Source organism: Petromyzon marinus, assembly GCF_048934315.1.
Source record: "Petromyzon marinus isolate PM22_M1 ecotype Great Lakes invasive population chromosome 73 unlocalized genomic scaffold, UKy_Petmar_22M1.pri1.0 chr73_unloc.1, whole genome shotgun sequence".
Taxonomy (NCBI): domain Eukaryota; kingdom Metazoa; phylum Chordata; class Hyperoartia; order Petromyzontiformes; family Petromyzontidae; genus Petromyzon; species Petromyzon marinus.
Window position 1 is genome coordinate 205,877 of NW_027422607.1, and position 16,365 is coordinate 222,241.

A 16,365-nucleotide genomic window follows, 5' to 3' on the forward strand; every position below is an offset into this window, starting at 1 on the left:
CCCCAACAGACTGTAGGGGCAAGTGCTGTTAGCGAGCACCTATTAAGGCAACAAAGATCCCCCATATAGCCCCCAACAGACTGTAGGGGCAAGTGCTGTTAGCGAGCACCTATCAAGGCAACAAAGATCCCCCATATAGCCCCCAACAGACTGTAGGGGCAAGTGCTGTGAGCGAGCACCTATTAAGGCAACAAAGATCCCCCATATAGCCTCGACAGACTGGAGGGGCAAGTGCTGTTAGCGAGCACCTATCAAGGCAACAAAGATCCCCCATATAGCCCCCAACAGACTGTAGGGGCAAGTGCTGTTAGCGAGCACCTATTAAGGCAACAAAGATCCCCCATATAGCCTCGACAGACTGTAGGGGCAAGTGCTGTTAGCGAGCACCTATTAAGGCAACAAAGATCCCCCATATAGCCCCCAACAGACTGTAGGGGCAAGTGCTGTTAGCGAGCACCTATTAAGGCAACAAAGATCCCCCATATAGCCTCGACAGACTGTAGGGGCAAGTGCTGTTAGCGAGCACCTATCAAGGCAACAAAGATCCCCCATATAGCCCCCAACAGACTGTAGGGGCAAGTGCTGTGAGCGAGCACCTATTAAGGCAACAAAGATCCCCCATATAGCCACCGACAGACTGTATGGGGCAAGTGTTGTTAGCGAGCACCTATTAAGGCAACAAAGATCCCCCATATAGCCCTCAACAGACTGTAGGGGCAAGTGCTGTAAGCGAGCACCTATTAAGGCAACAAAGATCCCTCATTTAGCCTCGACAGACTGTAGGGGCAAGTGCTGTTAGCGAGCACCTATTAAGGCAACAAAGATCCCCCATATAGCCTCGACAGACTGTAGGGGCAAGTGCTGTTAGCGAGCACCTATTAAGGCACCAAAGATCCCCCATATAGCCCCCAACAGACTGTAGGGGCAAGTGCTGTTAGTGAGCACCTATTAAGGTTTCAAGATCCCCCATATAGCCTCGACAGACTGTAGGGGCAAGTGCTGTTAGCGAGCACCTATTAAGGCACTCAAAGATCCCCCATATAGCCTCAACAGACTGTAGGGGCAAGTGCTGTTAGCGAGCACCTATTAAGGCAACAAAGACCCCCCATATAGCCCCCAACAGACTGTAGGGGCAAGTGCTGTTAGCGAGCACCTATTAAGGCAACAAAGATCCCCCATATAGCCTCAACAAACTGTAGGGGCAAGTGCTGTTAGCGAGCATCTATTAAGGTTTCAAGATCCCCCATATAGCCTCAACAGACTGTAGGGGCAAGTGCTGTTAGTGAGCACCTATTAAAGCAACAAAGATCCCCCATATAGCCCCCAACAGACTGTAGGGGCAAGTGCTGTTAGCGAGCACCTATTAAGGCGACAAAGATTCCCCATATAGACTCGACAGACTGTAGGGGCAAGTGCTGTTAGTGAGCACCTATTAAGGCAACAAAGGTCCCCCATATAGCCCCCAACAGACTGTAGGGGCAAGTGCTGTTAGCGAGCACCTATTAAGGCAACAAAGATCCCCCATATAGCCCCCAACAGACTGTAGGGGCACGTGCTGTTAGCGAGCACCTATTAAGGCAACAAAGATCCCCCATATAGCCTCGACAGACTGTAGGGGCAAGTGCTGTTAGCGAGCACCTATTAAGGCAACAAAGATCCCCCATATAGCCCCCAACAGACTGTAGGGGCAAGTGCTGTTAGCGAGCACCTATTAAGGCAACAAAGAACCCCCATATAGCCTCGACAGACTGCAGGGGCAAGTGCTGTTAGCGAGCATCTATTAAGGCGACAAAGATCCCCCATATAGCCGCAAGACTGTAGGGGCAAGTGCTGTTAGCGAGCACCTATTAAGGCAACAAAGATCCCCATATAGCCTCGACAGACTGTAGGGGCAAGTGCTGTTAGCGAGCACCTATTAAGGCAACAAAGATCCCCCATATAGCCTCGACAGACAGTAGGGGCAAGTGCTGTTAGCGAGCACCTATTAAGGCAACAAAGATCCCCCATATAGCCCCCCAACAGACTGTAGGGGCAAGTGCTGTTAGCGAGCACCCATTAAGGTTTCAAGATCCCCCATATAGCCTCAACAGACTGTAGGGGCAAGTGCTGTTAGTGAGCACCTATTAAGGCAACAAAGATCCCCCATATAGCCCCCAACAGACTGTAGGGGCAAGTGCTGTTAGCGAGCACCTATTAAGGCAACAAAGATCCCCCATATAGCCTCGACAGACTGTAGGGGCAAGTGCTGTTAGCGAGCATCTATTAAGGTTTCAAGATCCCCCATATAGCCTCGACAGACTGTAGGGGCAAGTGCTGTTCGCGAGCACCTATTAAGGCAACAAAGATCCCCCATATAGACCCCAACAGACTGTAGGGGCAAGTGCTGTTAGCGAGCACCTATTAAGGCAACAAAGATCCCCCATATAGCCCCCCAACAGACTGTAGGGGCAAGTGCTGTTAGCGAGCACCTATTAAGGCAACAAAGATCCCCCATATAGCCTCAACAGACTGTAGGGGCAAGTGCTGTTAGCGAGCACCTATTAAGGTTTCAAGATCCCCCATATAGCCCCAAAAGACTGTAGGGGCAAGTGCTGTTAGCGAGCATCTATTAAGGTTTCAAGATCCCCCATATAGCCTCGACAGACTGCAGGGGCAAGTGCTGTTAGCGAGCATCTATTAAGGCGACAAAGATCCCCCATATAGCCGCAAGACTGTAGGGGCAAGTGCTGTTAGTGAGCACCTATTAAGGCAACAAAGATCCCCCATATAGCCCCCAACAGACTGTAGGGGCAAGTGCTGTTAGCGAGCACCTATTAAGGCAACAAAGATCCCCCATATAGCCTCGACAGACTGTAGGGGCAAGTGCTGTGAGCGAGCACCTATTAAGGCTATAAAGATCCCCCATATAGCCCCCAACAGACTGTAGGGGCAAGTGCTGTTAGCGAGCACCCATTAAGGTTTCAAGATCCCCCATATAGCCTCAAGACTGTAGGGGCAAGTGCTGTTAGCGAGCACCTATTAAGGCAACAAAGATCCCCCATATAGCCTCGACAGACTGTAGGGGCAAGTGCTGTTAGCGAGAATCTATTAAGGTTTCAAGATCCCCCATATAGCCTCGACAGACTGTAGGGGCAAGTGCTGTTCGCGAGCACCTATTAAGGCAACAAAGATCCCCCATATAGACCCCAATAGACTGTAGGGGCAAGTGCTGTTAGCGAGCACCTATTAAGGCAACAAAGATCCCCCATATAGCCCCCCAACAGACTGTAGGGGCAAGTGCTGTTAGCGAGCACCTATTAAGGCAACAAAGATCCCCCATATAGCCTCAACAGACTGTAGGAGCAAGTGCTGTTAGCGAGCACCTATTAAGGTTTCAAGATCCCCCATATAGCCCCAAAAGACTGTAGGGGCAAGTGCTGTTAGCGAGCATCTATTAAGGTTTCAAGATCCCCCATATAGCCTCGACAGACTGCAGGGGCAAGTGCTGTTAGCGAGCATCTATTAAGGCAACAAAGATCCCCCATATAGCCTCGACAGACTGTAGGGGCAAGTGCTGTTAGCGAGCACCTATTAAGGCAACAAAGATCCCCCATATAGCCTCGACAGACTGCAGTGGCAAGTGCTGTTAGCGAGCACCTATTAAGGCAACAAAGATCCCCCATATAGCCCCGACAGACTGTAGGGGCAAGTGCTGTTTGCGAGCACCTATTAAGGCAACAAAGATCCCCCATATAGCCTCAAGACTGTAGGGGCAAGTGCTGTTAGCGAGCACCTATTAAGGCAACAAAGATCCCCCATATAGCCCCCAACAGACTGTAGGGGCAAGTGCTGTTAGCGAGCACCTATTAAGGCAACAAAGATCCCCCATATAGCCTCGACAGACTGCAGTGGCAAGTGCTGTTAGCGAGCACCTATTAAGGCAACAAAGATCCCCCATATAGCCCCGACAGACTGTAGGGGCAAGTGCTGTTTGCGAGCACCTATTAAGGCAACAAAGATCCCCCATATAGCCTCGACAGACTGTAGGGGCAAGTGCTGTTAGCGAGCACCTATTAAGGCAACAAAGATCCCCCATATAGCCCCCAACAGACTGTAGGGGCAAGTGCTGTTAGCGAGCACCTATTAAGGCAACAAAGATCCCCCATATAGCCCCCAACAGACTGTAGGGGCAAGTGCTGTTAGCGAGCACCTATTAAGGTTTCAAGATCCCCCATATAGCCTCAACAGACTGCAGGGGCAAGTGCTGTTAGTGAGCACCTATTAAGGCAACAAAGATCCCCCATATAGCCTCAACAAACTGTAGAGGCAAGTGCTGTTAGCGAGCACCTATTAAGGCAACAAAGATCCCCCATATAGCCTCAACAGACTGTAGGGGCAAGTGCTGTTAGCGAGCACCTATCAAGGCAACAAAGTTCCCCCATATAGCCTCGACAGACTGTAGGGGCAAGTGCTGTTAGCGAGCACCTATTAAGGCAACAAAGATCCCCCATATAGCCCCCAACAGACTGTAGGGGCAAGTGCTGTTAGCGAGCATCTATTAAGGCAACAAAGATCCCCCATACAGCCTCAAGACTGTAGGGGCAAGTGCTGTTAGCGAGCACCTATTAAGGCAACAAAGATCCCCCATATAGCCTCGACAGACTGTAGGGGCAAGTGCTGTTAGCGAGCATCTATTAAGGTTTCAACATCCCCCATATAGCCTCAACAGACTGTAGGGGCAAGTGCTGTTAGCGAGCACCTATTGAGGCAACAAAGATCCCGCATATAGCCTCACCAGACTGTAGGGGCAAGTGCTGTTAGCGAGCACCTATTAAGGCAACAAAGATCCCCCATATAGCCTCACCAGACTGTAGGGGCAAGTGCTGTTAGTGAGCATCTATTACGGTTTCAAGATCCCCCATATAGCCCTCAACAGACTGTAGGGGCAAGTGCTGTTAGCGAGCACCTATTAAGGCAACAAAGATCCCCCATATAGCCTCGACAAACTGTAGGGCAAGTGCTGTTAGCGAGCACCTATTAAGGCAACAAAGATCCCCCATACAGCCCCAACAGACTGTAGGGGCAAGTGCTGTTAGCGAGCACCTATTAAGGCAACAAAGATCCCCCATATAGCCTCGACAGACTGTAGGGGCAAGTGCTGTTAGCGAGCACCTATTAAGGCAACAAAGATCCCCCATATAGCCCCCAACAGACTGTAGGGGCAAGTGCTGTTAGCGAGCACCTATTAAGGCAACAAAGATCCCCCATATAGCCTCAACAAACTGTATGGGCAAGTGCTGTTAGCGAGCACCTATTAAGGCAACAAAGATCCCCCATATAGCATCGACAGACAGTAGGGGCAAGTGCTGTTAGCGAGCACCTATTAAGGCAACAAAGATCCCCCATATAGCATCAACAAACTGTAGGGGCAAGTGCTGTTAGCGAGCATCTATTAAAGTTTCAAGATCCCCCATATAGCCTCGACAAACTGTAGGGGCAAGTGCTGTTAGCGAGCACCTATTAAGGCAACAAAGATCCCCCATATAGCCCCCAACAGACTGTAGGGGCACGTGCTGTTAGTGAGCACCTATTAAGGCAACAAAGATCCCCCATATAGCCTCAACAGACTGTAGGGGCAAGTGCTGTTAGCGAGCACCTATTAAGGCAACAAAGACCCCCCATATAGCCCCCAACAGACTGTAGGGGCAAGTGCTGTTAGCGAGCACCTATTAAGGCAACAAAGATCCCCCATATAGCCTCAACAAACTGTAGGGGCAAGTGCTGTTAGCGAGCATCTATTAAGGTTTCAAGATCCCCCATATAGCCTCGACAAACTGTAGGGGCAAGTGCTGTTAGCGAGCACCTATTAAGGCAACAAAGATCCCCCATATTGCCCCCAACAGACTGTAGGGGCACGTGCTGTTAGTGAGCACCTATTAAGGCAACAAAGATCCCCCATATAGCCTCAACAGACTGTAGGGGCACGTGCTGTTAGTGAGCACCTATTAAGGCAACAAAGATCCCCCATATAGCCTCAAGACTGTAGGGGCAAGTGCTGTTAGCGAGCACCTATTAAGGCAACAAAGATCCCCCAGATAGCCCCCAACAGACTGTAGGGGCAAGTGCTGTTAGTGAGCACCTAAGGCAACAAAGATCCCCCATATAGCCCCCAACAGACTGTAGGGGCAAGTGCTGTTAGCGAGCACCTATTAAGGCTACCGGCACTGTGGATCACACACACAGAGGAGGGGGAGGTGGTGAGGTCAAGAACCGGTTCGAAAAATCGTCAGCGATGTTGGCCGTGAGCGCTAACCACAGCACCACCGCTCCTCACCGACACCACCATTCATCACCATTCATCATCATCATCATCAGGTACGGCGGAGAGATTGCGCGGGAAGCTTTTCTAGCGCACGGTTTAAGACGTGGTGAGAGGAGAGAGAGGAGAGTTTTTTGTTTTTATTTCTTAAACAAAATTCGTACAAATTAACGCGGGTGACGGATCGAAAGGTTTGGGCGGTTAAAGTGGCTTTAAGTTTAAATCGAGAGCGGCTTAAGAACAATAATAATTTGCGTGCGTGCGAATTCTCCTCAAGACCACATAAATCGACGCCGATTTAAATATAAAAAAAGATGTGGTGGTCGCATTAACTTTGCCGTAGCACAAATAGTGAGTTTAGGGGAGTTCTATCTCCGCTTTCATTACCACCACCATCATCACCACAGCAAACCTCGAACGAAACGGGGCCGATAAATCGACGATTTAAATAAAATAAATCGTGGTGATGATGGTGGTGTGGCGTTAACTTTACCGTAACGTTATGCAGTAGCACAAACATTCCCTCGCGATCATCACCATCACCAACCACAGCAAACCTTGAACGAAACGGGGCCGATAAATCGACGATTTAAATCAAATAAATCGTGGTGATGATAATGGTGGTGGTGATGGTGTGGCGTTAACTTTGCCGTAACGTTGTGCAGTAGCACAAACAGTCCCTCGCGATCATCACCATCACCAACCACAGCAAACCTCGAACGAAACGGGGCCGATAAATCGACGATTTAAATAAAATAAATCGTGGTGATGATGATGGTGTGGCGTTAACTTTGCCGTAACGTGCAGTAGCACAAACATTCCCTCGCGATCATCACCATCATCACAGCAAACCTCGAACGAAACGGGGCCGATAAATCGACGATTTAAATAAAATAAATCGTGGTGATGGTGTGGCGTTAACTTTGCCGTAACGTTGTGCAGTAGCACAAACATTCCCTCGCGATCATCGCCATAGCACCGATAAATCGACGATTTAAATAAAATAAATCGTGATGATGATGGTGGTGTGGCGTTAACTTTGCCGTAACGTTGTGCGGTAGCACAAACAGTCCCTCACGATCATCACCATCATCACCACCACCCAACCACCAACCAACCACAGCAAACCTCGAACGAAAATAAACGCTAAATCCGACGATGGTTTATTGAATTCTAGCAGAAGGAGCGAGCGCACGAACACAAAAAGTGTCGAACAGCGTCGCTGAATGAGGCCCAAACCACGGATTCACCAAGGGGCCCACACGAGGCCCACAAATGACAAAACTTTACACCACCACCACGCATTTTTTTCCGCGTGTTAAAACACAAACACGACCTCATTACCCAACCGTCCGCGAACGGCGACGTTTTGAAAGTTACCGTGACACACAGACACACACACACACAAACGAATTTTTTTTTAAAAACAGTTTAAAAAAAAAAAAACTACCTCACAAAAAAATTAATTTCGCCACAGAGTTTCGCGGGTTTTCGAGGCCTGCTGGGCCTCGCCTGAAAAGCCTGCGGGGACCAGGCCTCGACTCGCGGGCCTCAACCAACCACCCACCCAAACTCACCGTCAAAACAGCGCTGCGCGGGAAATAAAAAATAAAATTAAAAAAAATAAAATATTAAAAAAAAACCTTCCCACGCGGGAGGCGCGCGCGGGCGGGCGGGCGGGGGTTTAATTTCTTTTTTTTTAAATAAAAAAAAACCCCCCCTTGAAAAGGTTGGCCCAATAATTATTTGTTCTCGTTCGGTTTGTTTTACGCGCGAAGAAGAAGATAGAAGAAGATAGAAAAAATTAATAATTTGTTATTAATACCCTCAGCTCGCTCGCTCGCCCGTCCGCCCGTCCGCTCGCTCGCTTCGTTGGCGGTGAAGCGTGCGCGTTCTTTTTTTTTCCTCTCTCTCTCTCCTCCTCTCTCTCCTCTCTCAAGGCGAATTTTAGTCGAAGCGGAGGCCTCCGTGGTTGGCGGCGGTGGTGGTGGTGGCGGCTGCGGCGGTGGAGAGAGGAGGGAGGGCGACGTTGGGGGGCAGGAGGCCCCGCCGCGTGATGGCGGTGGGTGGGTGGGAGGGTGAGGTGGGAGGAGGAGGGGGGAGGAGGAAGGGGAAAAAGGGGGCGGGGCAACAAGGAGAGAGAAAAAAAAGGCGGGAGAATGGCGCCAAACCTCACAAGATGGCCGCCGCAATCGACCAATAGCGGAGGCGGATGGAGCCGCCGCGCCCCCACGTACTCACACCCCCCCCCACCCCGCCCCGCCCGCCCGTCCGTCACTCACGCAGACTCCTCCCCCCGCACAGACTCCTCCCCCCGGGCACAGACCCCTCCTCCCTCGGAGACTCCTCCCCCCCCCCCGCACAGACTCCTCCCCATCTCATTCACACAGCCCACTCAGAGACTCCTCCCCCCCTCACAGACTCCTCCCCCCTCACAAACTCCTCCCCCCTCACAAACTCCTCCCCGCCCCCTCATTCACACAGCACAAAGCCCCCTCAGAGACTCCTCCCCCCCTCACAGACTCCTCCCCCCTCACAGACTCCTCCCCCCTCACAAACTCCTCCCCGCCCCCTCATTCACACAGCACAAAGCCCCCCTCAGAGACTCCTCCCCCCCTCACAGACTCCTCCCCCCTCACAGACTCCTCCCCCCTCATAAACTCCTCCCCGCCCCCTCATTCACACAGCACAAAGCCCCCTCAGAGACTCCTCCCCCCCTCACAGACTCCTCCCCCCTCACAAACTCCTCCCCCCCCATTCACACAGCACAAAGCCCCCCTCAGAGACTCCTCCCCCCCTCACAGACTCCTCCCCCCTCATAAACTCCTCCCCCCCTCATTCACACAGCACAAAGCCCCCTCAGAGACTCCTCCCCCCTCACAGACTCCTCCCCCCTCACAAACTCCTCCCCCCCCATTCACACAGCACAAAGCCCCCCTCAGAGACTCCTCCCCCCCTCACAGACTCCTCCCCCCTCATAAACTCCTCCCCCCCTCATTCACACAGCACAAAGCCCCTCAGAGACTCCTCCCCCCCTCACAGACTCCTCCCCCCTCATTCACACAGCACAAAGCCCCCTCAGAGACTCCTCCCCCCCCTCACAGACTCCTCCCCCCTCACAGACTCCGCCCTCCTCACAGACTCCTCCCCCTTCACAAACTCCTGCCCCCTCTAATTTACACAGCTCCCTCAGAGACTCCTCCCCCCTACCAGCCCCTCAGAGACTCCTCCTCCCTCGCAGGCTCCTCCTCCATCTCGCTCTCCTGTCACTCACTCACGCAGACTCCTCCCCTCTTCTCATTCGCACAGCCGCCTCAGAGACTCCTCCCCCCTCGCAAACTCCTCCCCCCAAACTCTCTGTGACTCACTCACACAGACTCCTCCCCCCTCACAGACTCCTCCCACTTCTCATTCACGCAGCCCACAAGCCCCTCCCCCCTCTCTGTCACTCACACAGACTCCTCCCCCCTCACAGACTCCTCCCACCTCTCATTCACGCAGCCCACAAGCCCCTCCCCCCTCTCTCTGTCACTCACACAGACTCCTCCCCCCTCACAGACTCCTCCCACCTCTCATTCACGCAGCCCACAAGCCCCTCCCCCTCTCTGTCACTCACACAGACTCCTCCCCCTTCACAGACTCCTCCCACCTCTCATTCACGCAGCCCACAAGCCCCTCCCCCCTCTCTCTGTCACTCACGCAGACTCCTCCCCCCTCACAGACTCCTCCCACCTCTCATTCACGCAGCCCACAAGCCCCTCCCCCCTCTCTCTGTCACTCACACAGACTCCTCCCCCCTCACAGACTCCTCCCACCTCTCATTCACGCAGCCCACAAGCCCCTCCCCCCTCTCTCTGTCACTCACACAGACTCCTCCCCACTCACAGACTCCTCCCACCTCTCATTCACGCAGCCCACAAGCCCCTCCCCCCTCTCTCTGTCACTCACACAGACTCCTCCCCCCTCACAGACTCCTCCCACCTCTCATTCACGCAGCCCACAAGCCCCTCCCCCCTCTCTCTGTCACTCACGCAGACTCCTCCCCCCTCACAGACTCCTCCCACCTCTCATTCACGCAGCCCACAAGCCCCTCCCCCCTCTCTCTGTCACTCACGCAGACTCCTCCCCCCTCACAGACTCCTCCCACCTCTCATTCACGCAGCCCACAAGCCCCTCCCCCCTCTCTCTGTCACTCACACAGACTCCTCCCCCCTCACAGACTCCTCCCACCTCTCATTCACGCAGCCCACAAGCCCCTCCCCCCTCTCTCTGTCACTCACACAGACTCCTCCCCCCTCACAGACTCCTCCCACCTCTCATTCACGCAGCCCACAAGCCCCTCCCCCCTCTCTCTGTCACTCACGCAGACTCCTCCCCCCTCACAGACTCCTCCCACCTCTCATTCACGCAGCCCACAAGCCCCTCCCCCCTCTCTCTGTCACTCACGCAGACTCCTCCCCCCTCACAGACTCCTCCCACCTCTCATTCACGCAGCCCACAAGCCCCTCCCCCCTCTCTCTGTCACTCACGCAGACTCCTCCCCCCTCACAGACTCCTCCCACCTCTCATTCACGCAGCCCACAAGCCCCTCCCCCCTCTCTCTGTCACTCACGCAGACTCCTCCCCCCTCACAGACTCCTCCCACCTCTCATTCACGCAGCCAACAAGCCCCTCCCCCTCTCTCTGTCACTCACACAGACTCCTCCCCCCTCACAGACTCCTCCCACCTCTCATTCACGCAGCCCACAAGCCCCTCCCCCCTCTCTCTGTCACTCACGCAGACTCCTCCCCCCTCAAAGACTTCTCCCCCCTCTCATTCACACAGCGCTCTCAGAAACTCCTCCCTCCTCATAGACTCCTCCCCCCTCATAGGCTCCTCCCCTCTTGCAGACTCCTCCCCACTCACAGACTCCTCCCCCCCCCCTCACAGACTCCTCCCCCCTCCTTTCATTCACACAGTGCCCTCAGAGACTCCTCCCCCCTCATAGACTCCTCCCCCCTCATAGACTCCTCCCCTCTTGCAGACTCCTCCCCACTCACAGACTTCTCATCACAAACTCCTCCCCCCTCCTTTCATTCACACAGTGCCCTCAGAGACTCCTCCCCCCTCATGAACTCCTTCCCCCTCGCAGACTCCTCCCCTCTCGCAGACTCCTCCCCCCTCACAGACTCCTCCCCTCTTGCAAACTCCTCCCCACTCACAGACTCTTCCCCCCCTCACAGACTCCTCCCCCCCTCACGGACTCCTCCCCCCCTCACGGACTCCTCCCCCTCTCACAGACTCCTCCCCCCTCTCGCAGACTCCTCCTCTCTCACAGACTCCTTCCCCATCATACACTCCACCCTCTTGCAGACTCCTCCCCCATCACAGACTCCTCCCCCTCGCAGACTCCTCCCCCCATAATCATCAGTAGTAGTATCATCATCATCAGTAGTATCATCATCAGTAGTAGTATCATCATCAGTAGTAGTAGTATCACCATCAGTAGTAGTATCATCATCAGTAGTAGTATCACCATCAGTAGTATCATCATCATCAGTAGTAGTATCATCATCAGTAGTAGTAGTATCACCATCAGTAGTAGTATCATCATCAGTAGTAGTATCATCATCATCATCAGTAGTAGTATCATCATCAGTAGTAGTATCATCATCATCAGTAGTAGTATCATCATCAGTAGTAGTAGTATCACCATCAGTAGTAGTATCATCATCAGTAGTAGTATCATCATCATCATCATCAGTAGTAGTATCATCATCATCAGTAGTAGTATCATCATCATCAGTAGTAGTATCATCATCAGTAGTAGTAGTATCATCATCAGTAGTAGTATCATCATCAGTAGTAGTATCATCATCAGTAGTAGTAGTATCATCATCAGTAGTAGTATCATCATCAGTAGTAGTATCATCATCATCAGTAGTAATATCATCATCAGTAGTAGTAGTAGTATCATCATCAGTAGTAGTATCATCATCATCAGTAGTAGTATCATCAGTAGTAGTAGTATCATCATCATCAGTAGAATCATCATCATCAGTAGTAGTATCATCATCATCAGTAGTAGTATCATCATCATCAGTAGTAGTATCATCATCATCAGTAGTATCATCATCATCATCAGTAGTAGTATCATCATCATCAGTAGTAGTATCATCATCAGTAGTAGTATCATCATCAGTAGTAGTAGTATCATCATCAGTAGTAGTATCATCATCATCAGTAGTAGTATCACCATCAGTAGTAGTATCATCATCATCAGTAGTAGTATCATCATCATCAGTAGCAGTATCATCATCAGTAGTAGTATCATCATCATCAGTAGTAGTATCATCATCAGTAGTAGTAGTATCACCATCAGTAGTAGTATCATCATCAGTAGTAGTATGATCATCATCATCATCATCAGTAGTAGTATCATCATCAGTAGTAGTAGTATCATCATCATCAGTAGTAGTATCATCAGTAGTAGTATCATCATCAGTAGTAGTATCATCATCAGTAGTAGTATGATCACCAGTAGTAGTATCATCATCAGTAGTAGTATCGCCATCATCAGTAGTAGTATCGCCATCATCAGTAGTAGTATCATCAGTAGTAGTATCATCATCAGTAGTAGTATCATCATCAGTAGTAGTATCATCATCAGTAGTAGTGTCATCATCAGTAGTAGTAGTATCATCATCAGTAGTAGTAGTATCACCATCAGTAGTAGTAGTATCATCATCATTAAGTAGTATCATCATCAGTAGTAGTATCATCATCAGTAGTATCATCATCATCAGTAGTATAATCATCATCAGTAGTAGTATCATCATCAGTAGTATCATCATCATCAGTAGTATAATCATCATCAGTAGTAGTATCATCATCATCAGTAGTAGTATCATCATCAGTAGTAGAATCATCATCAGTAGTAGTATCATCATCAGTAATAGAATCATCATCAGTAGTATCATCATCATCAGTAGTAGCATCATCATCATCATTAGTAGTATCATCATCATCAGTAGTATCATCATCAGTAGTAGTATCATCATCATCAGTAGTAGTATCATCATCATCAGTAGTAGTAGTATCATCATCATCAGTAGTAGTAGTATCCTCATCAGTAGTAGAATCATCATCAGTAGTAGTATCATCATCATCAGTAGTAGAATCATCATCAGTAGTAGTATCATCATCATCAGTAATAGAATCATCATCAGTAGTATCATCATCATCATCAGTAGTAGCATCATCATCAGTAGTATCATCATCAGTAGTAGTATCATCATCATCAGTAGTATCATCATCATCAGTAGTAGCATCATCATCAGTAGTATCATCATCATCAGTAGTAGTATCATCATCATCAGTAGTAGAATCATCATCAGTAGTAGTATCATCATCAGTAATAGAATCATCATCAGTAGTATCATCATCAGTAGTATCATTATCAGTAGTAGTATCATCATCATCAGTAGTAGTATCATCATCAGTAGTATCATCATCAGTAGTAGAATCATCATCAGTAGTATCATCATCAGTAGTATCATCATCAGTAGTAGTATCATCATCAGTAGTATCATCATCATCAGTAGTAGTATCATCATCATTAGTAGTAGTATCATCATCAGTAGTAGTATCATCATCATCAGTAATAGAATCATCATCAGCAGTAGTATCATCATCAGTAGTAGTATCATCATCAGTAGTAGTATCATCATCATTAGTAGTATCACCATCATCAGTAGTAGTATCATCATCATCATTAGTAGTATCATCATCATCAGTAGTTGTATTATCATCATCAGTAGTAGTATCATCATCATCAGTAGTAGAATCATCATCAGTGGTTACATCATCATCATCAGTAATAGAATCATCATCAGTAGTATCATCATCATCAGTAGTAGCATCATCATCAGTAGTAGTATCATCATCATCATCAGTAGTATCATCATCAGTAGTAGTATCATCATCATCATTAGTAGTATCATCATCATCAGTAGTTGTATCATCATCATCAGTAGTAGTATCATCATCATCATCAGTAGTATCATCATCAGTAGTGGAATCATCATCAGTAGTAGTATCATCATCATCAGTAGTAGAATCATCATCAGTAGTATCATCATCAGTAGTATCATCATCATCATCATTAGTAGTATTATCATCATCATCATCAGTAGTACTGTAGTGTTTATAATGACGAATAAACTTCTTTTAAGGCACATTCTGTTTATTGTAATACTTCTCTTACAGAGTCCTTAACACACAAAGGGGTATACGGTCCCCTCACCCGATACCCTAACAAGGCACAGCCTCTGGACTTAGAGTGACCTACACACAGGTCTCCTTGATACCTAAGGAGGTACTTGGCGTGACCTACACACAGCTCTCTTGATACCTAAGGAGGTACAGCCTCTGGAATTAGCGTGACCTACACACAGCTCTCTTGATACCTAAGGAGGTACTTAGCGTGACCTACACACAGCTCTCTTGATACCTAAGGAGGTACCGCCTCTGGACTTAGCGTGACCTACACACAGGAATCTTGATACCTAAGGAGGTACTTAGCGTGACCTAAACACAGGTCTCTTGATACCTAAGGAGGTACTTAGCGTGACCTACACACAGCTCTCTTGATACCTAAGGAGGTACTTAGCGTGACCTACACACAGCTCTCTTGATACCTAAGGAGGTACTTAGCGTGACCTACACCCAGGTCTCTTGATACCTAACAAGGCACAGCCTCTGGACTTAGCGTGACCTACACACAGCTCTCTTGATACCTAAGGAGGTACTTAGCGTGACCTACACACAAGTCTCTTGATACCTAACAAGGCACAGCCTCTGGACTTAGCGTGACCTACACACAGGAATCTTGATACCTAAGGAGGCACTTAGCGTGACCTACACACAGGTCCCTTGATACCTAAGGAGGTACTTAGCGTGACCTACACACAGCTCTCTTGATACCTAAGGAGGTACTTAGCGTGACCTACACACAGCTCTCTTGATACCTAAGGAGGTACTTAGCGTGACCTACACACAGCTCTCTTGATACCTGAGGTACAGCCTCTGGACTTAGCGTGACCTAAACACAGGAATCTTGATACCTAAGGAGGTACTTAGCGTGACCTATGCACAGGTCTCTTGATACCTAAGGAGGTACTTAGCGTGACCTACACACAGCTCTCTTGATACCTAAGGAGGTACTTAGCGTGACCTACACACAGCTCTCTTGATACCTGAGGTACAGCCTCTGGACTTAGCGTGACCTAAACACAGGAATCTTGATACCTAAGGAGGTACTTAGCGTGACCTACACACAGCTCTCTTGATACCTAAGGAGGTACTTAGCGTGACCTACACACAGCTCTCTTGATACCTAAGGAGGTACTTAGCGTGACCTACACACAGATCTCTTGATACCTAAGGAGGTACTTAGCGTCACCTACACACAGGAATCTTGCTAACCTATGGAGGTACAGCCTCTGGACTCAGCGTGACCTACACACAGATCTCTTGATACCTAAGGAGGTACTTAGCGTGACCTACACACAGCTCTCTTGATACCTAACAAGGCACAGCCTCTAGACTTAGCGTGACCTACACACAGGAATCTTGATACCTAAGGAGGTACTTAGCGTGACCTACACAGAGGTCTCTTGATACCTAAGGAGGTACTTAGCGTGACCTACACACAGCTCTCTTGATACCTAAGGAGGTACTTAGCGTGACCTACACACAGGAATCTTGATACCTAAGGAGGTACTTATCGTGACCTACACACAGCTCTCTTGATACCTATGGAGGTACTTAGCGTGACATACACACAGGTCACTTGATACCTAAGGAGGTACTTAGCGTGACCTACACACAGCTCTCTTGATACCTAAGGAGGTACTTAGCGTGACCTACACACAGGTCTCTTGATACCTAAGGAGGTACTTAGCGTGACCTACACACAGCTCTCTTGATACCTAAGGAGGTACTTAGCGTGACCTACACACATGTCTCTTGATACCTAAGGAGGTACTTAGCGTGACCTACACACAGGAATCTTGATACCTAAGGA

The 16,365-nt window shown here is 49.4% G+C and overlaps 1 pseudogene; it reads right to left on the reverse strand.

Moving 5' to 3' along the window:
• The window catches only part of LOC142908122 (heterogeneous nuclear ribonucleoprotein Q-like), a 74,777-nt pseudogene extending 66,649 nt beyond the window's left edge, over nt 1-8,128 (reverse strand).
• Nucleotides 8,129-16,365: the final 8,237 nt, after the last annotated feature.